Source organism: Urocitellus parryii, chromosome 15 (genome assembly GCF_045843805.1).
Source record: "Urocitellus parryii isolate mUroPar1 chromosome 15, mUroPar1.hap1, whole genome shotgun sequence".
Classification (NCBI taxonomy): Eukaryota; Metazoa; Chordata; class Mammalia; order Rodentia; family Sciuridae; genus Urocitellus; species Urocitellus parryii.
In genome coordinates this window covers 43631778-43654469 of record NC_135545.1, presented here as the reverse complement: position 1 = coordinate 43654469, position 22692 = coordinate 43631778, and the positions used below count along the sequence as shown (strand labels likewise).

The window sequence follows — 22692 nt, the reverse complement described above, 5'->3', positions numbered from 1 at the left end:
TTCAGTACAGAAAAAAAAAAAAATTAGCCTTACTCTATAAAATGTGTTTTCCATCAGATTCCAAGGTTGGTGTAAGGAGAAGGACCCACCACTTTGCATCCCACATGAACAGTCAGCTTATCAACTGGGTCTAGCTGGGCTTCTTAGGGGCTGCTTTGTTCCTAGTTGGTATCTTTATTTAGCAAGTGAAAAGGGAGGTAGTAATGTTAATGAAACTCATGAATGATTCTAATTTGAGATGCTGCCAACATTAGTGATGACAGAAAAGCCATACAAAAGGGAACTGGAAAATTAAGATTAAGAGTTTCAGTTTTTTATCCAGTGACTCAAACATCTCCACTCTGCAACACCTTATAGGCTACTGCAAACCCCTAAACCTCTTATTCTGATTCCAAATAAATAAAATATAATCTGAAATAGCACTAAAAACTTACAGTCCACCTTATCAGAGTTGCCTCTATCCAATATTTACAGATGATTCCAGAAGGGAAAGAGGAAGCAGAAGTTAGGAAAATTGTGTCAAGAAGATCATGATGATCAAAGGTACTGATGTATAAGATCAAAGCTGCCCCAACATTGACTGAAAGCAAATAAAAGAAAGGAAGGAAGGAAAGTAGGAAGGAAAGAAAGGAAGGAAAATAATAATTAGTATTACTATGAAAGTAATTACTGCTCTATACATTCAGAATAACTTACATTTCAGTGTATCTTAGTTAAGAAAGAAGCAAGACATCAATTCATTAAATCCATGAATGTAGCTTTCAAAGAGTAAAAAGGCCATCATCATTCTCTTTGTGCTATCAAAAGAATTACTGGTAAAAAGAAAAGAGGAGCTTCTGAGAGCCAAGAAAACTTTCAGCTGATTCACTCTTTTAGCTGAGTCTAGGTAAGAAAATAAAACACTTTACATTTCTTGAAACCCTGAGATGGGAAGACCTGGTAGGGAGGGATCACCTGAGCTTCAGGTTCATTAGTTCCTAGTTTTTCTACTGGCATTTCACCTACACAGAGAAGCTGCTGAGTCAGCAAAGCTGACTGATGCATCAGGTTCTCCCCAATTAAGAGGAAGTCAAAGACTTCCAAGGGAAGTAGTCACTTGGTTAATTCTGGCAAGGTAGGGCTGATCTTTCACATCCACCAGTGCCCTAAGGAACAGTTGGTGGACTAAGAGACTTGTTCAGTGCCTGGATATCAGCCAGTGACAGAGGCAAGACAGAAGCTCTTCTTAAATTCTCTTTTTTCCCTTAATTAAGCCTAGCAGATGCCTGATGAGATGATTAGGCAAATCTCTGCCATGGGCACTCCAGGCTAGTACTGGCTTAGAGAAAGTGATCATTTCGAAATCAGCAATCATGACTTGTAGGGCTTAAAACTACAGTGTCATACAGAAACCAAAAAGATCTGTAAAACTTCTCCAAAGAGCCCCTTCTCTCCTGAACAATGCACATATACACTGAACATTGCCTATCATTTCAGGGCGTTATCAGGCCTAGGCTCCACAGGAAGTTATCCTGACTTTCACCCCCTTAGGTCCAAATCCTTTACTAAGCAGTGAATTATAATAGGACACCTATAAATAGAGGGGAAAGGAGAGCCTTTAAAGCTAACTTTGCGGGGATGGGGGGGTGGGGGGGTTGTGGATCAGTAGTAGAGTGCTTACCTATCATGTGTAAGGCACTGGGTTTGATCCTCAGCACCACATAAATAAAGTTATAAAAAATACATATTTTAAAAAAAGTTAACTTTGCGGGGCTGGGGTTGTGGCTCAGTGGTAGAGTGCTTCTCTAGCATGTGTGAGGCAGTGGTTCTGATTCTTAGCACCACAAATAAATAAATAAAATAAACGTCATCAACAACTAAAAAATAAATAAATTAAAAACTAACTTTGCTTCTTTAATCTAAAGAAGTTGACATTGTTTTTCCTGATGAAATAAATAATACATGGTCACTCTAAAAATTCAAATATCACAGAGATGTATAAAGTAACATAAAATCATCTGGGGAGATACAAGAGGCTCAGGGAATAAAGGTAAAGGAGAAGATTACTTTTTAGGATAATAAAAATGTCCTGAAATTAATAGTAGTGGTGGATGCATAATTCTCTGAATAAACTAAAATCTATGGTGTTATACATTTTTGGTTTTTGACTGGGGATTGAACCCAGAGGCAAGTCACTACTAAGCTACATATCACTTTTTATTTTTATTTTGAGACAGAGTCTTGCTAAATTGCTGAGGCTAGACTCAAACTTATGATCCTCCAGCCTCAGCCTTCCTAGTTACTGGGGTTACAGGTGTGCACCACTGTACCAAGATGAATCATACACTTTTTTATTTATAAGTTTATTTTTAGTTGTTGTTAGACCTTTATTTTACTTATTTATATGTGGTTCTAAGAATTAAACCCAGAGTCTCATACATGCTAGGCGAGCGCTCTACCCACTGAGCTACTACTTCAATCCTGAAGTAGTATATTGTGCTTGGCACAATGGCACAGGCCTGTAATCCCAGTGGCTCGGGAGACTGAGACAGGAGGATTTCGAGTTCAAAGCCAGCCTCAGCAAAAGTGAGGCACTAAGCAACTCAGTGAGACCCTCTCTCTAAATAAAATACAAAATAGGACTGGAGATGTGGCTCATTGGTCCAATGCCCCTGAATTCAATCCCCAGTACTCCCAATCTCCAAAAAAAAAAAAAAAAAAAAAAAAAAAAAAAGAGTATATTGTAGCATACCTATAATCCTTGCTACTTTGGAGGCTGAGGCAGGAAGGATTTCAAATTCAAAGCCAGGTTCAGCAATTTAGAGAGACCTTGTCTCAAAATAAAATTAAATTTAAAAAGAACTGGAGAGGGCTGGGGCTGGGGCTCAGCGGTAGGACATTTGCCTGGCATGTGTGAGGCCTGGGTTCGATTCTCAGAACCAAATATAAATAAATAAAGGTTTATCAACAATTAAAAAAAATTAAAAAAAAAAAGAACTGGATATATAGCTTAGCAGTTGAGTACTTAGCTAGCATAAAAAGCCCCTGGATTCAATCCCCTGTGCTGGAAAAATAAAAAGAGTGTATTGCATGGTATATACATCAGATCTCAACAAAGCTTTTTAAAAAAAAAAAAAAAAAAAAAACACATGGACACCAGATGTGATGGCACACCTGTGATCCCAGTGACTGGGGAGGCTGAAGCAGGAGGATCACAAGTTCAAGGTCACACTCAGCAACTTAAGTGAGATCCTGTCTCAAAATGAAAAATGAAAAAGGCTAGGAATGTAGCTCAGTGGTAAAGCGCCTCTGAATTCAATCCCCAGTACCAAAATAAATAAATCACCTGAGGAAATGTAAAACAAAATTGCATTAAGATTTCATCTCACTTCAGTTAGAATGGCAATCATCAAGAATTCAAATAATAATATTTGTAAAAATATATCAAAAGATTCTACTGTCATGTATAACTAAAAAAAAAACACATTAAAAAAAATTTTAAAAGTCCAAATGATAAATGCTGGTGTGGGGGGGAATACTTACACACTTCTGATGGAACTGTAAATTAGCACAACCACTATGGAAATAAAAATGAGGTTTCTTCAAAACACTAGGAATGGAACTGCCATATAACCCAGCTATATCATTCCTCAGTATTTATTCAAAAGAATTATAAATCAGCCTACTATAGCAATATAGTAGCAACATACACAACCATGTTTATAGCAGTACAATTCATAATAGTCATGATATCAGCATAGGTGTCTATCAACAAATAAATGCATAAAGAAAATGTGGTATACATACCCAACAGAGTTTTACTTGGCCATAAAGAAGAATTAAATTATGTCATTTGCAGGAAAATGGATGAAACTGGAGAACATCACATTAAACAAAATAAACCAAACTCAGGAAGTCAGGGTCATATATTATCTTTCATATGGGAAAGTTAGAAAAAAAATTTAAAAAGGGACCAAAGTAGTATATAACTATAATCTCAGCAACTCAGGAGGCTGAGGCAGAAGGATCACAAGTTTGAGGCCAGCATGAGAAACTCAGTAAGATCTTGCCTCAAAATTAAAAAATAATTAAAGAGGGGTGGTGCTGAGGTATAGCTCAGTGGTAGAACACTCCTGGGTTCAATCCCTAGCAACACCACACATACACACAAAGGACCTCGTAAAAATAGACTAGGGATTAGTAGAGTAGAAGAAGGGGTTCAGCAGAGGAAGTGGGGAGGAAAAAGATATGTAGTAGAGAATGAAACTGATCAAATTATGTCATGTGCACAAAGAAGTCACAATGAATCTCACTATTATGTATAATCATAATGTACCAATATAAGAATTCACCTGAAATCCAAAATCAACACAAATATATTGATGTTCTTTCTTTCACAGACCATTCTTTGAATAAATATGTACACATACTGTTTAATTGTGGACAATTTTGTTTTATTTTTAACAGTTGTTTTTGGTAGAATGAGGGAATCTTATTATCTCAACTGGCTTTTACACTAGACAATTCCAAGTTATCCAAGATAACGTTTAAAACTTTAATAACAATATTATTACTTGGGGTAATAATACAAATAATGAATATACGAAATAATAATATTAGAAAAAAGATTTCTTTAAAATTTTATTTCAGTTTTAAAAAAGGGGAAATTTTTGGAAAAAAGTAATATAAGACTATATAAAATAATCTGAAGCTAAGGCATAAATAGCCAAGTTTAGAAAAGAGCTTTAGAACAGGGGCAACAGAAATAATTCTTTCATGCATTCTCACAGTAACAAGGTGACTTCTATGTGCCAGATACTATTACTACGTCTTAAAATGCAGCAGTGCCTATCTGGAGAGGAGACAAATTAACCAAGAATTACAAGATAGTGTGGGTTAATATTATATGTTCTGTGTGTAATGCTGGCACAGAAGTAAAAACAAAGGTAGAGAATGAGGGTGATGCTTCCTGAAGGTGGACAAATGAACTGTATTTCAAAAAGCACTTATGTTCTTCAAGGGAGACCTGCCCATTCCATGATTATATACATAATTATTCAATGTGGAAAGATTTCATAGGCTTTCTTCAACTACTATAGGCATCTACCTCCAACTTATATCCTTGGGGTAGATTCCCCAAAGAGAAATAACTGGCCCCAAGCTGCATTCCAAAAAATATTCTAATTAATTTTCTTACCTAGAGTGCCCAAGTGTGCCCATTTCACTATATTTAGTCAGCATTGGAAATTCTCTTTTTTTAAAATTGCCAATAATTGCCAAATAATTGCCAGCCATGGTGGCACATGCCTATAATTCCAGGGACTAGAGAGGCTAAGGAAGGAGAATAGCAAGTTTGTGGCTAGCCTCAGCAATTTAGCAAGACCCTGTCTCAAAAGTAAGAAAAATAAGCTGGGCATGGTGGCATACGACTGTAATTCCAGAAACTTGAGAGGCTGAGACAAGAGGATTGTAGGTTCAAAGTCAGCCTCAGCAACTTAGTGAGGACCTAAGCAGTTTAGCAAGACTCTGTTTCAAATAAAAAATAAAAAGGGCTGGGGATATGGCTCAGTGGTTAAGCTCCCCTGGGTTCATTCCCTGGTACCAAAAAAGAAAGAAAAGTAAAGTAAAAAGAAAGGGCTGGGGATATAGTTCAGCACCTAGCACTCCTGGTTTTACACACATAATGCCAAATTAGTTTTTATCCATTTATCTACTAGATATTTTTCTTATTAATCTCTAGAAACCCTTTAAGTAATAAAGGCATTAATTGCTTATCCTTTAAAAGGTCAAGCAACCCTGGGTTCAATTCCCAGTAACCGCACCCCCCCCCAAACCAAACCAAACCAAACAGGTCTATTGAGATATAATAAAATTCACCCTTTTAATGTATATAATTCAGGGTTTTTCAGACATTCACATGGTTTTTCAAACCATCAGCACTATTTAACTCTGGAACATTTTCATGGGTCCAAAAAGAAACCTCCCACCCATTAGTCACTTTTCCACCCAGGGCCTCTAGCCCTAGGCAACTACAAATCTATTTTCAGTCTCAATAGATTAATGGGGTTTTTTTTGTTTTGTTTTGTTTTTTTAGAGAGAGAGAGAGAGAGAGAATTTTTTAATATTTATTTTTAATTTTTTTAGTTTTCAGCGGACACAACATCTCTGTTTGTATGTGGTGCTGAGGATCGAACCCGGGCCACATGCATGCCAGGCGAGCACGCTACCACTTGAGCCACATCCCCAGCCCATGTTTGTTGTTTTTGTTGCAGATTTTTTTTGTTAATTAGGCTTTGCATTTAAATTAAAGTTAGGTTGTTTTGACATAAATGAGTTTAAAATTTTTAGGAGATCAAATCTCTTAATCTTTCCTTTTCTTATTTCTCCCTCCAGAGACTAAATATTGTCTCTCTGCTCTGCCTTCTTAATAATTTCATCTTTTTAATTTTTTTTTGGTTCATTAATTCCCTCTTCAGCTGTGTCTACTGAAAAACTTACCTAATGAGTTAAATTTACTTTTTATATCTTCCTTTTTTCCCCCATATTTATTAGATCACTTTTTGTTGTTTTCTAAACTCTTTTGGGACCTAGTTTCCTTTCCTTCCTTCCTCCCTTTCTATCTTTTTGTGGTACTGGGGATTAAACCCAGGGGCACTCTACCACTTAACTATATCCTCAGCCCCTTTTATTCTTTATTTTGAGATAGGGTCTCATTAAATTGCCTGGGCTGACCTCTAACTTTTGATCCTCTTAGCCTCAGCCTCCCAGATAGCTGGGATTATAGGGGTGTGTCATTATGCCCAGCTGGGACCTTGTTTCTTGTGTTTGATTATTATGTGGCTTCATACTGGTTACTAGTCTTAAATAATTATTGTGGAAGAAGGAAGAAATGGAGAGTTATTGTTTAATGGTTAAGAGTTTCTGTTTGAAAGATGAAAAAGTTTAAGCAGTAGTGGTGATAACTGTATAATATAATGGTATAATTACTGCCACTGAATTATATAAATGGCTGAAATGGCAAATTTTATGTTATATACACACATAAAGCCATAACAAAATATTTTGATTATTAAAAAATTTAAGTTAAAAATTAAAAAATGATATTGGGGATTATTTAAGGTCTGGGATGAAGATGCTTTCTTCCATTGGTAATATGCTTTTTTCTTCTTTTTTTTTTTAAAGTGGTTTTTCTTTCTTTTTTAAAAAATATCTTTATTTATTTATTTTTAATGTGGTGCTGAGGATCGAACCCATTGCCTTACGCATGCCAGACGAGCGTGCAACTACTTGAGCCACATCCCAAGCCCCATAATATGCTTTTTTCTTGCAAGACACCTATAGGCATTTTATTTTATTTATTGTTTTTGGTACTGAGGATTGAATCCAGAGGTGCTTTACCACTGAGCTACATCCCCAGATCTTTTTATTTTTTTATTTTGAGACAGGGTCTCACTAAGTTGACAAGGTTGGCCTTGAACTTGTGATCCCCTTGCGTCAGCCTCCAGAGTAGCTGGGATTTCAGGTGTATACCACCTTGCCTGGTACCTATAGTAATTTTAAACTATAATTCCCTGGTTGAGATTTTCTGAACCCCAATATTATGCAAATCTGCACAAGAGGAGGTTCATTCATTGATGACAATGTCTCAGACATAAATTTTCTTTTCTTATTCCCTCCTGTTCTGCTTACTGCCAAGACAATGCCACTAACAGTTCCTGGGGATGAGCAGTGCATCTACTTCCAGTTCAACTACAGTGTGCTTCTTCGGGGGGTTTAAGCATTGTGTTGGAGGGTATTCTATTAGACTCTCACTTCAAGTTCGGTCTGGGCTTCATTTTTGCAATCTGGCTTCTAGATAGTGAACCCAAAGCTTAGTCTCAAGCAAATGCCTTAAGGGTAAACGCAGGTTCTCATGCTAAACTTACCTCTTATAGCATTCTGGTTTTCTCTGAAGATGTTGGCTTGGTAATTCCCTGCTTTTTTATTAGCTCTTAATACTTTTAAGGTGTTTTAAATGTTACGCTGTATGAAACTGTTTTCAGCTAAGCTATCTCACCATTTCTGGGAATGGAAGACAGAAATCTATTTACTTCTAGATTTTGTATAGTTTGAATTTATTAAGTGTTTTAATTCACCTGACAAATATAGTTCATGTTCAGCTTTCTTTGTTGTTAGCAATAATTAGCATATCAAATTTTTTATTTATAAATTCTGTCATTCTAAACAAGTATCTTCACTCCTGGGCTCTTTCTTTAAAGTGCTGTCTCACTGAGCTTAGTTTGAATTGAATTTATTTTCACGTACAATTTTTGACCCACTGACCTAACTGATCTTCTCAGCAATCTAGAAAGTGTTACATGTAACAGCTCCTAACACATGCTGATGAAAGATCTAACCCACTGTGCCACTGCAGAATAGCAGCTAACAGTGGGGCAGGGTTTCTCTAGGAGCTGTCATTTTCCTGGTAGGTTAGCATCTGGACAGACACATGCTGGATGAAGTGTTGCTGCTGATTTAACCATTTGACTGCTGAATTGCAAGATGAGAAATAATGGATATGTTCAGTTCTATCTAATTAGTATTCTCTGACTTAATAACTTTGCAAACTGAATTACTTACAAACTAAATATAGAAAAGTTATTATTATGGTCTGGTTTCTAAGCAACCATTTCATTAAGAAAAGCACCACTTGGAAAAACATCTGTTTGTCAGTAAGGTTTATGCTGCCATCATATAATTTTATGGTGAAAAAGCCATGGTCACTCTGTGTTTTAGTAATCCCTAGTTGTGAAAAGGTCACCAGGGGGTACTACAACAGAGGGAGCCATCTGTTTCAATCTGTACTAGTCCCTGAACCTTGTTATACAAAACAATTCAGTTTCCCTAAACAGCCATATAATTTAAGACATTTTCTCCTGATTACAAAAGCAACACATGTTCATACTAGAAAATGTAAAAAACCATTAGTGAAAAGGCACAAAGAAGAATACAAATCACCTGAGTTTTTGATGCCTTCAGTTAGATCTCATTTTAAAATGGATTCCATTACTAAGAAAAAAATTATTTGAATACCAGTAGCCTAAAATAACTCCATATGTTGTTTTCATCTGTAATTACAATGCTTTTTATAATTAAGGGCAATTGAGTTCAGAGATCTGTACAGATATGTTTGGACATTTCATTGCTTTTCAAGAAAATAGGCTTAAAGACAACAGCATTCTGTGTCAGTGGTGAGAAGGTTATATAGGGTGTGTGTGTGATAAGAGATGATATGGTACAAAACATCCTCACTAGGGCAGATAGATGTCCTAAGATAGACATTTTCAAATCCTTTTTTTTTTTTTTAAGCAGCAGAATGTTGTTTTTACATAAAATTTTCGGAGAGGGCTCAATGAAAGAGAAGCAGAGCCATCTGGTTAGATGGGGCTGCACAGTGTGCTGAGCCTACTCAGCCCTCCCTTCTTCCCTGATCCTGAGGGTTCTGGAACACAGGCAGGTGTTCTCCCAGTTCTTACTGTCTGCCACAGACCTGCTGCTTTGCTATACCTGTAGTTCAGGTCACTCTTCCCTCCCTCTACCAGGTTAATTCCTAATCATCCCCCAGCTCTCAGCTGATGGATCACTTCCTCCCTGCCTGTCAGGTAGAATGTCTCTAAAACAGTCTCTGCAGTACTGTGTGCCTTTTCTTCAGAGCACCTATAAAATAATCACACAAATAGATGTGTGATCACTTGATTAATATTTGCCCTCCTCCAACTTTAAGCTCCTTGGGGCAGGGCATGACTGTTTTTTCAGCTGTGTACCTACAATAGTGTTCTCAAAATAATACTCAGTAAATATCTGTAAGTGAATGAATAGATTTTTTTTTAACTATTAGGGGAAAATGGCAAAAAAAATAGTATTTCATGATTTCTCCAACCATGGTTCTATAATAACACCAGAGAGGATCTAAAGAGGAGTCTTAAAATCTCTTCTCTGGGTTTTATGGAGACTTATTTTACCCTTCTGTGGTAAAATAAGCCTCTTGAAGTACCACATCAGCCTTAAAAGGACACAGGAAAGGGTAATAGATTTCTTTCTTTACTTTTTTTTTTATTAGCTACACATGACATTACAATGATCTTGGCAATTCATACATTGAATCAATTGGGAAAGAGTGATAGATTTCTTTTTTCATTCCTATCTACAGTCAAGTTATCAATAAGGGAAAACAAAAGTTGGACACAAAATACAAACAAGCATCTAAAAAAGCCTTCTTGGGGCTAAAGATGTAGCTCAGTGGTACATACTTGTCTAATATGCTCCAGGCCTGGGGCTTAATCCCCAGCACCACCAAACTAACCAAATAAATAAGGCTTCTCCTAAGAAAGAACCTTAATAATCCTGTCCTGGCAGGTGGATGAAGAGATGATCTAATTAGGTCTTTGGTAGCTCCATGTCTGTGAGCCCTAAGGCTCAATTCATTCCCAGCCTGCCTCTTCAGGGACAGCAGAGATACCACAAGGTCACAAAACAAAACCATGTATCAAAGTCTAATGGAAAGTAAAAAAATGAGGTGCCAAACTGAACAGGCATCATTCAACTGTATTTTTCCACAACTGCCCAAGATCTGACATGACCAGAGAGGGGGGGAATTGATGCTTCAAGTTAAAAATGTTAAACTTATGATTCAGCAACAAAAGGAGCTATGTCAGGGTTAATAAAAAATATAATTGGGCTTATTAAGTATGTGAGCAACTTCAAGGATCATCTTAATCACATCTGGGAAGATTATGAATTTTAATTTGTATTTGGAATGAAGGGTAATGTAAGTTACTTGTTTTTTAGTGTGGGAAAGAAAGACAAGAGTAGGGAACTACTCTAGCTGTTACCTGAACTGAGCTCCAGTGAATTGTAAGGGTTCCTTGAGAGTACAGGATGCTGTGCTTAAAGATAAGTCAATTTTACTTATGTGTGCTCTCACTATTCCATCCTCCTTAATTTGTCTTCAAATTCTAACTTTACTAAAGAAAGGGTGGCTCCAGGGCAAAATTTAAATAGCTGTTCTACAGGGAAGATACTTACTGACTCCTTAATAGCTTGTAAAGTAGACATTTAAGAAACTGACTTTTTACCCCAAGGTATCTCACAATTACCTTCTTGGGAGAGGATCCTGCCTTTGTGACAGCTAGCTACATGAGGTGAAGGATTTTAAATGAGCCCTGGAAACCATGAAATTAAGGAGCATATAATTGCTTAGCTGAAAATGTCAAGAACTGCTGGTTCCATGGCTTAATTTTCCTGTCTATAAGAGCAGAAGCCATTGTGGTTTGAGAAAGGTGAGAAAATGGAACAAAGTGAAAAGAGAACTGCGGAGTTGTACAAGGGCTTTGGTTTGGGAGTTGAATCCAAGCTCCATCACTTACTGGATGACTAAGTAACATCTATACCTTGGTTTCTTTGTCTGAAAAAATGTGGAGAAAAAAGATATTGATGCTTGCAGGGCTTTGGGGAAGAGTAAATGAAATAACCTAAGTTACACCTGATATATAGGTGTATTACTTAATAAATCATGACTGAAAATAAAAGCAAATAAGTAAGAACCATCAATGAGCACAATACTCTAAAATCCATAAAGCCCAGTGCCAAGCCATTTCTGGCAGACTGGCAACTACAAAGATTCCCTGCAGTCTTCACTGAAAAGCCCAGATGCCTTCTCCTGGCATTCCAGAAACTTCCATGTCCCTCACCTTCATGCCTGCTTTGCTCCACTGGCAACCTGAACTGTTTGCCTTCCTTTACACTTGCCCCATTCCTGAATCTCTTCCTGTCTTTGTTTTCCCTTCAGTTTCACAGGTTGAAATCCTGCCCATCCATCTTTCTTGCTCCCAAGAGCACCATCACAAACTGTTCTCAACTTTCAAAGTTTATTTTTTTAAGTGTAAAATTCAGTTACTGTGAGTCTATTTATAAGGCTGTGAAATGATCACCATTATCCAATTCCAAAATAAGTTCATCTCCTCAAAAGGAAACTTCATATCCATTATATTCATGCCTGACTCCCATCGCCCCATCCTCTAGAAACCATTACTCTATTTTTTTCATATTTATACATTTGCCTGTTCTGGCAAATTCCATTTCATATAAATGGAATCAGACAATTTGTGGCCTTTTGTATATGGCTTCTTTCACTTACCCTTCCATCTACGTTGTAGTCTGAATCAGTAGCACCTCATTTCTTTTTTTCACCAAATAATATTCCACTGTGTAAATGTACCAGATTTTATTTATCCATTCATCAGGCAATAGATATTTGGTTGATTCCACTTGGGGGCTATTATGAATAATGCTGATATATAAGCTTTTGTGGACATATGTTTTCATTTCTCTTCAAATGGAGTATAAGTAGAATTGATGGGTTATATGATAACTAAGTTTACCCTTTTGAGAACTGCCAGACTGTCTTCCAAAGCAACTGTACCATTTTACATTTCTACCAGCAATGTATGAAGGTTCTAATTTTTCCAGCTTCATAATTTGTATTTTTTTAAAGTAAGTTTTTTAAAATATCATTTATTGGCATCAGAAATACAACAAATCTCAAAAGTTCTATACAAAAAAAACTGCATGTTTGCCTACCCCATGATCTCAGTGTTATGGTTTGAATGTGTCCCCCAAAGTTCATGTGTTAGAGACTAAATCCTTGTGCAACAGAGAAGAGGGACTTTTAAGAGGTCATGAAGACCCTGCCCTCATAAGTGGATCAATGCAATTCATCCATTTCATGGAGTGGCTTCTGGGAAAGGTTAATTTCAGCCCCTGCCTCCCCACATCCCCATCTCTCTGACTCTGTTTCCCTCCCACTCTCCCTCCTACACTGTCCACCTTCCATCTTCTGCCACGGGATGATGCAGAAAGAAGGCACTGGCTATATGTGGCATCTAGACCTTGGACTTCCCAGGCTCCAAAAGAGTAAGAAGTAAGTCTATATCCCTTACAGATTTCCCAGCTCAGGAATTGTGTTATAGCATCACAAAACAGACTAACTTAGTAAACTGTATAAATCCCAGAATTGATTTCTGAAGTCTTTCCTGATGCTCCCAAAACAGTGCTGATACCCTCAGTGCTGAAACAACAATGACCATCAGTAGGAAGAACGGAAGGCAGTGTGAAGCAGGAAGATGAGTTTCAAAAATACATACAGAGGGGCAGGGGGTGTGGCTCAGTGGTAGAGCACTTGTCTAACCCGTGTGAGGCACTGGGTTCAATCCTCAGCACGGATATCAATAAATAAAATAAAAGGTACTGCGTTCACCTACAACTAAAAAAAAATATTTAAAAAATACATACAGAGATTACTTAAAATTAACACTCTACATACTGCCAAACAAAACAAAACAAAACAAAATCAAGTAGGCATGAGATCAGCATATTACTAAGTTATATAAAAGGCTGATTTATAGTGAAACCATTTCTCATAGGCAGGCCTGATTCTCCTAAACTAAGACCCTAAGGAAACTTGGCCCTGCCACTTGGGAACAGGAACAATGTGGGCATTATGATTCATTATCTTTCCCTCTGGCAAGAACACAGGCATCAGAGCCAGAGAGACTTAATTCAAATCTGAATGCTGTCACTTAAGATCTGTGTCACTTTGAGCCAGGTTCTTAACCTCTTTGAGTCTCAGTTCCCTCATCTACAAAATGACAGCAATAATTCCTAACTTTCAGGGTTGTCGTAAGTACTAGGCACTCACTAAATGGAAACTCCTACATTACTTTTTGTCATTTCTCTTACATGGCAATTATCCGGAGCAATCTCCCCCCAGCCCCCTTTCAACTGGGAATTTAACTTAGCAGCACTGAACTACATTCCCCAGGGTTTTTTTTTTTATTTTTATTTTTTGAGATAGGGTCTTGCTAAATTGCCAAAGCTGTCCTTGAACTTGGGATCCTTCTGCCTCAGCCTCCTGATTCACTGGGATTATAGGCATGCATCACCATGCCTGACTATCTAGGGCAATCTTGGAAAGTGAAAACAACTAATACTGAAGTAGCCAGTTAACCTTTTACTTACAGGTAAAAGTACTGAACTGCTAAATATTCTGATACAAATCTGAATGTATCAATCTTTGACTGATAAACTATTGAACAGATATTCCAAAAATGAAACTAGTATAAAATTCAAGCCTTCTGGACTTTGAAATGCAATGCAATCTCTGACTTGAGGATGAGGAACAAGGCATCATATAGATCCCCTAGACTATAAGATATGGTGCAAGAGACTAGGAATCCCTGCAAAATGGGTCAGCTGCAGCTCCAACCCTCTCTCAGCTTCTGTGACTATTGCCAAGTTAATTATTCATTTTATTTTTAAAAAAATTTGTTCTAATTAATTATATATGGCAGTAGAATGCATTTTGACATATTGTACACAAATAGAGCACTACTTCATATTCCTCTGGCTGTACATTGTAATTCTTCATTTTAAAAGGAAGGGTTATGGCCAAGGGTTGTGGAGCAAGCCTATAATCCCATATACTCAGGAGGTTGAGGTAGGAGGAGCACAAGTACAAGACTAGCCTCAGCAACTTAGTGAGATCCTGCCTCAAAACAAAAAACAAATTAAAAAAGGTGCTGGGAATATAGTTTAGTGATAAAGGTCCCTGGATTCAATCCCTAGGATTAGTGGGGGCGGGGGGAGGGGAAGAATTATATCTGCTCTTATTATATTTTAGAATTGTTGACAGAATCAAAGCTTTCTAGATGATTAAGTATCATTCAATTTTAATAAATATTATTGATAATCATACTCATAATAGGATCAATTTCAACCATTATTTGAAAAGTACTAGAGAAGGAAACTATAATACTGGGGAGAAAATAAGATGTGGAGGAAAGAACAAGATTTGAATGGACTGCTATGTGATCTTGAAAAGGGGACTTAACCTATCAAAGTGTCAGAATCTTTAGCTATAAAATGGGACTATCTCATATCATACATACAAATTAACTCAAAATGAATCATAAACCTAAATGTTATACTGGGCCTGGTGGCACACATTTGTAATCCCAGCAGCTGGGGAGGCTGAGGCAGGAGGATGGTGAGTTCAAAACTAGCCTCACTAACTTAGTGAGGACTTACACAACTCAATGAGACCTTGTCTCTAAATAAAACATTAAAAAAGACTGGAGATATGAATATACTTTGTATGCAACCAGAGATATAAACAATTTTGCTCTATATGTGTAATATGAATTGTAATGCATTCCGATGTCATATGTAAATAAAGAAAAACAAAGAGGGGTTGGGGATGTGGCTTAGTGGTTAAGTGCCCCTGGGTTCAATTCCTGGTACCAAACAAATAAACAAAAACCCCCAAACCTAAATTTAAGAGCTAAGCCTTTAAAATTTTTGGAAAAAAAAACCCCAAAGAAATAAATCTTCATGTTCTTGGTTTGGGTAATAGCTTTTTTATTTTTTATTTTTTTAAATATTTATTTTTTAGTTGTAGGTGGACACAATATGTTTATTTTATTTACTTATATGTGGTTCATAGCAACATAGAACCCAGGGCCTCACACATGCTAGGCGAGTGCTCTACCACTGAGCCACAACCCCAGCCCTAGGTAATAAAAGTATAAACAAATGAAAGTATAAAAGTATAAACAAATGAAAGAGAAAATTGATAAATTATATTTCATCAAAAGTAAACATCATATAGATCCCCTAGACTGTAAGAGGCATCATATAGTTGGGTATTGTGGTGCATGCCTGTAATCCCAGCTACTTGGAAGGCTGAGGCAGAAGGATTCCAATTTGAGGCCACTCTAAGTGGCCTAACTAAGCAATACCTGTCTCAAAAAAAAAAATTTAAGGGGCTGGGGATGTACCTTAGTGATAGAGCCCTTGCTTACCATGAGTTAGGCCTTGGGTTTAATCCCCAAGTACTGTTGCAAAAAAAAAAAAAAGTGAAAACTTTGTGTTTCAAATGATACTTCTAAGTAAAAGAAAGGATGATCCACAGGATGGCAGAAAATATTTGCAATTCACATATTTGATAAAGGACATGTCTCCAGAATATATAAAGAAGTGTTGTAACTAAAAAAAAAAAAAGTAAAACAAAAATGGGCAAAAATTCTGAATAGATGTTTCTCTAAAGAAGATAGACAGACAAATAGACAATTAACTCATAAAAAATGCTCAGCATCATTAGCCATTAAAGAAATTCAAATCAAAATCACAATGAGATATCACTTCATACTCCCCAGAACAGTTAAAATAAAAGACAGACTATAATGTAGAGGGTGCAGTGGGGCACATCTATAATCCCAGCCACAAGGGAAGCTGAGGTTCAAGGCCAATTCAAGACCAGCCTCAGCAATCTAGCAAGACCCTGCTTCAAAAATTAAATGAATAAACAAATAAAAGCTTGGGACATAGATCACCGAGTTCGATCCCTAGTAATGGGGAAAAAAAAAAGAATAACAAGCGTTGCCAAAGATATAGAGAAATTGGAACTCTTGTAGGTTTCTGATAAGGAGTAAAATCGTGCAGCTGCTTTGGAAAATAGTTTGGCAACTCCTCAAAAGACTAAACATGGATTTAGTATCTGATCTAACAATTCTACGTCTAGGTGAATGCCCAGGAAAAGTGAAACACGTTTGTACAAAAAAACTTGTGCATGAATGTTCATAGCAACATTATTTATAATAGACAAAAAGGGAAATAACCCAACTGTACATTAACTGAAGATGAATAAACAAAAGCTGAGTAATCAATATAATAAATGATTTAGTCATAAAGAGGAATGAAGTACTGACCCATGCCATAACATGGATGTACCTATAAAACATTTGTGTAAGTGAAGGGAGCCAGGCAAAACAGACTTGATGGTTCCATTTTACTGTATGAATCCATTTACATGAATGCCCAAAATAGCCAAATCCACAGTCAAAAAGTAGACCAGGGGCTTGGGTGTAGCTCAATGGTAAAACACATGCAAGGACCTGGATTGTTCCCTAGGCACCTGTCATCCCACCAAAAAAAAAAAAAAAAAGTAAATCAGTGGTTGCTGGAGGCTGGTAGAATGAGGAATGGGAGGTGACTGATAATGGGTATGGGATGATGAGAATGTTCCAAAATTAGATAGTGGTGACGGTTGCACAACTCTTTAAATACACTAAAAGCCACTGACTTGCATATTTTAATCTGGCAAATTTTAGGTATGCAAATTATATCTCAAATAAGAAGTTTAAAAATGAGGATAATGTTTCTTCCCAGAACAACTTCATGAATTGACTGAGGTAGCATATATAAAAGATAATCAATAAATGCTCAGTTATTTATTAGGTGCTACAGAAACTAGGTGAAGACAAAAGAAATCTTTCCATTTCAAAGGCATAAATGTAGATAGGACTACATTCCAAATTTCCATGCCAGATCCAATTAGATGATCCTTCAGGGATAAAATTATTTTCAGTTAATGATTTCTCAATTTACTTTGAGGTAGAAATATGAGAATGAGATAGAGTTTAGTTTCTAACTAGTTAAGACTTGTAATTCTGTTCAGTTTGAAACTCTGTAAAAATAATGTCATCTGTGTAACTATAGTCACCCTTTGAGGCCTTTTGCCTTCCTTCCCGGTGGTTCTTTTGACAGAAATGAAAACGCCTTTCTGAAAGGAAGAGTGTGGAAGAGTGATTTGCCTGGGCATGTGGAGATGTCTAGATTCCCTTCAGTCTACACACACTTTCACCTCCCATGCTTGGCTTAGGCATAGGTGGTTTTCTGGTTTTTGTTTTTAATGAGCTTGGCAGTTTTATTCAAAGATCCCTTAGGCTGGGGGTATAGCTAAGTGTTACAGTGCCTGCTTAGTATGTTTGAGGCCTTGGGTTCAATCCCCAGCTACCCCTCTCCACCAAAACAATAGCAACAACAAAATCAAAGATCCCTGAGAGGGATCACTTGGATCCCTGAAATCACTTGAATCTATTGCTTTCAAATGTTCTTTTATTGAATGTGACTGAGAGGATACATAAGCAGAGTCACAGTGTGATAAATAAACTGGCTACTATACCTTATTAAAGAATATCGCAGCTGGGCACAGTGGCACATGCCTATAATCTCAGCAACTTGGGAGGCTGAGGTAAGAAGATCGAAGGTCGGAGGCCAGCCTCAGAAACTTAACAAGGCCCTAAGCAATTTAGTGAGACTCTGTCTCAAAAAGTGTTGGGGGGGGTAGCTCAGAGTTTGTAAAACACCCCTGGGTTCAGTCCCTACTTTATTGATCACATTCATTACTGAACAACTATTTCAAAACTTTCATGTGAAAAATGCCCCAAATACCTACTGTTAGGTCGGTGGCAGTGACTTAGAACAAACCAGCCGGCACAGGAAAGGAACATCAATCAGGCGCTGGTGGAAACGCCTATCAATCAGCAGGATCTCCTGACATCCCCTGGCCAGTCCTGGAGTTCAGCCAGCTCTCCAGACCAACTCCAGCAGGACAAGGAAACCTAAAAATCTCCTTTCCTGTCCCAAGCCCTATTTCTTCCTGCCGTGAGCCCCATAAAATCCCAGTCCAGTTGAGCTCCCACGCGGTTTCTCCTTAGACCCTTCTCCTGTCCACTCTGTTGGTCTGATCGAGTTCCACCTGGGAGTGATATCTCAAATAAAGCCTCGTTTGGCGGCCTTTTTAAATCTGCCTCCTTTGGTTGCTGCCCACCTCACCTGATCTTACACCTACAATACATCATGGGACTGGACTCTCAAGGACATATTTTACCTCCTATTTTAGGAAAGAAAAAGATTTCTGTTTCTCTCCCTATATACTTCCTTATCATTTAAATTTAAGATAATGAAAATGTATTATTTGTATAATAATAAGGTGATAGAAACAATGAAGAAAGTATACAAGGAATGGAATGTGTTTAAGATCAAGTTAAAACACTCTTGGGTTCAGTCCCCACTTTATTGATCACATTCATTACTGAACAATTATTTCAAAACTTTCATGTGAAAATTGTCCCAAATACCTACTGTTAGGTATGTAACAGAGGTCTATCTCTCACTTCAGATGGTAGCTGGGACTTGGCAACTTTGTCCATATTCTCTACCTGAATAAGCTGATTTTGAGCAACTGGGAGAAGTTGCCAGACAACTACCTCAACCAGAACTTTCTTAGTAAGAATAAACAGGGTTGCAGACAGTCATTCATAAAACTCAAATTGGAATTTAGTTCTCAGATTTTTTTTTATTTTACTTTTTAGTTATAGGCGGACACAATTTCTTTGTTTTATTTTATGTGGTGCTGAGGATCGAACCCAGGGCCTCACACATGCTAGGCAAGCGCTCTACCTCTGAGCCACAATCCCAGCCCAGTTCTCAGATTCTTAAATCAGGCATAATTAAATGCCTCTCTGCTCCTTCCCTAGATTGCAGATAGACTTGATAAGAAATTATAAAAGAAATCTAAACTATCAATAAATTAAGTAATAAGTACACTGTAACTCTCACACAGAGCTATTTAGGCAGCCTAGAAAAGGAAAACTTAACATACATATACACACAGTCCCCAAAACTACATGCCATTCAAAGGACAACTAGGCACCCCCTCTCCTGTGGAACTTGTGAGGCTGGAGTCCTGAAAAGCTTTGTTGTTGGAGTGGTTTAGGCTTGGGCAAACTACATTGGCAACACAGGTGGGAAGATTCAGTTCTTTCCTTTCTTAATGGGAACTTTACCTAAGTCTTCAGCTTTAAGTGCATGTTACAAACACCAAAAACATCCATTAGTTCAATCTTGTCCATCTTGAGCTGAGAACAGAAATTACACCTCCACCTCCCATGTTCTTCCTCACCAAATTAACTACTAACTGATTAACACAGAAATTAAAATAACTAAAAACAAACAATACCAACAGCTGTGTGATTTTTATAGCAGATTCTAGAGACTAATGAGCTCAATTGGTTAATCAACTAAGTTTATTCCAAGCAGCAATGTTGCCGCTTTAGAATGAAATGCTACCACTTTCCGAAAACCCAGTCATTAAAGAAAAAAAACATCTCCTTGACAGTATTATAGTTTCTTAGAGAAAGTTCAGGATGACTTGTTTTCTGAGACTTATTAGAGGCATTTTAAGTTCTTGCTTCATTGATTTATCTGATTTCCACAAGTACCATTCCTTGTCATGGAGCCTTCTGCGTCCTCCTGAGCACTACAGAGCCCAGGGCTCTCTGACCTTTCAGCTGCAGGTTAATTACTTTCTTTCTTGAAATCCTCTACTCTTTTGACATCTGCCATCACCTAGCTGTCCTTTTTCTCTTTGGGTGGTCATTTTGTCTCCTTTGAAGAATTCTTTTTACCTTTCAAGCTAGTCACCCCAACTCAACAGTTAATCTAAAGTGTTTTATATAGAGGGGGCACAATATATGTTTGTTGAATTTTTTAAAATTCCCAAGCTCAAGCAACAAAATAAATAATAGTGAAAACAACTACAATAACAACATTAAAATATTAATAACTAACATACTTAGAACACTATGTGTTAAGCACTCTCAAAGCATTAACTCATTTAAACTAATATAAGCACTTCCCTCTTTTTGGGGGTACTAGGATTTAAACCTAAGGGCACTTTATCACTGGGCTATATCCCTAGCCAGTTTTATTTTTTATTTGGAGACAGGATCCTGCTAAGTTGCTTAGGAACTTGCTAAATTGCTCAGGCTGGCCTTGAACTTGCAGTCCTCCTGCCTCAGCCTCCCAAGTCACTATAATTCCATGCATGCATGACTGCATCTGGCAAGCTCCTCTTTTATAAACAAACCTATAATGAAAGGATAGTTGCAGATTACAGAATTATTGAGAAAATAGTAGAGAGTTCCCATATACTTCCTACACAGTATTACCTATTATTATTATTTTTTTAATGAGATGGGTTCTCACTATATTGCCCAGGCTGGCCTCAAACAATCTGCTTTCCTCACCTTCTCAAATAATGGACTACAGGCATGTGCTACTATGGCCCTATTATTAATATCTTACATTAGTGTGGTATAGTTGTTGCAAATAATGAACTATTAATACTTTATTATCAAGTAAAGCTAATAACTTATTCAGATTATCTTTTTTCCCCTAAAATTCTTTTTCTGTTCCAAGACTGCATCTACTACATTTAGTTGTCATATTTCCTGAGATACTGACAGTTTTGGCCTTCTCACCTCTTATTAAATTTTGTTTTAATAAGTAGCAGTTTTATTGAGATATCATTCACATACCAACAATTCACCCATATAAAGTATTCACAAAACTCAATGGGTGGGCTGGGGTTGTGGCTCTGAGGTAGAACACTAGCCTAGCATGTGTGAGGCACTGGGTTCAATCCCCAGCATCACACACACACACACACAAAAATAAATAAATAAAGGTATTGTGTCCACCTACAACTAAAAAATAAATAGTTTTTAAAAAAACAATAAAACTCAATGGGTCCCTTGCATACTTATAGAATTGTACAACCATCATCACAAACAATTTTAGAATGTTTTCATCACCCCAAAACAAACCCCATACCCTTCAGCTATCACCCCCAACCACATTCCCCTTCCTTCCAGCCCTTAGTGACCACTTATCTACTTACCATCTCTGTAAATTGCCTATTCTGGGTATTTCATATAAATGGATTAATACAATATGTAGTACTTTGTGACCAGCTTCCTTTCATTTAACATAATGTTTTTGAAGTTCATCCATGTTGTAGCAGATATTAGTACTTAATTACTTTAATAGCAAAAAAAAAATAATTCCCTTGTTATGTATATACCACATTTTGCTTGTTCTTATCAACTGATGAATACCTGGGTTGCTTCTACCTTTGGTGACTGCTAACAATGCTGCTATGAACATTCACATACAAGTTTTTATGGAGACATGTGTATTCATTTCTCTTGGGTATATATCTTGGAGTAGAATTGTTGATTAAGTCTATGTTTGTACTTTAAAGGAACTGCCAGACTATTTTCCAAGGTAACTACCATTTTCCATTCCCATTTAGTCCCCTTTTAGCAGATAAAAAACTTGAAGACCAGAGGGATTAAATCTTTTGCCAAATCCATACAGACAAAAAGCAGGGGAATGAGGATGTGCACTCAGGAAGTCTCCCTGGTCTTGACAGCTATACCACACTGACAGTACAAAGAGAAACTGAGTTAATTCTAACCTGCTCACCATGTCTTCTGTGTCTCACTTTCAGGGAAGGGCAACTAATTCTCTATACTACCTTCTCTAGATATAGAATCCACAAATTAATGGAGATATAGAGAACAATGAAGAATTCCAAAAGAGATATAAAATGATTGAAAAAACTTTGATGAAGAAATTTTAAACACCCTGAGATTGGGGTTGGGACCATACATAGCTCAGTTACAGAGGCATTTAGCATGTGGAAGACCCTGGTTTAACACCCAACACAAAATCAAAACAAAACAACACACATACATAGACACCCTGAGATTCTTTTAGCTTAGAGAACAAAGTACATACTGACAATTGTCATTGTCAATAACATAAAAGGTTAAGTCATGTGAGCCCTTCTTTACCTCTTTGAATTAGAAGAAATGGGTCTTAATATAGAGCATTACAAGTAAATAAGAAATTCCTAATTATGAGACACTGAAACTCTAAAAGGACACTTTAGGAACCCTTCGACAATATTATTGTTAGGATGTCTGAGCT

General features: G+C 37.1%; 1 protein-coding gene and 1 non-coding gene across 4 annotated transcripts in view; both read right to left on the bottom strand.

The window, feature by feature from the left end:
* The window catches only part of Tango6 (transport and golgi organization 6 homolog), a 173681-nt gene that overhangs the window by 82850 nt on the left and 68139 nt on the right, over positions 1–22692 (bottom strand). The window lies entirely within an intron of this gene.
* Positions 9907–10034, bottom strand: LOC113193762 (small nucleolar RNA SNORA26). Its single transcript, XR_003302183.1, has one exon. It is a non-coding gene; the product is annotated as a small nucleolar RNA SNORA26 (small nucleolar RNA).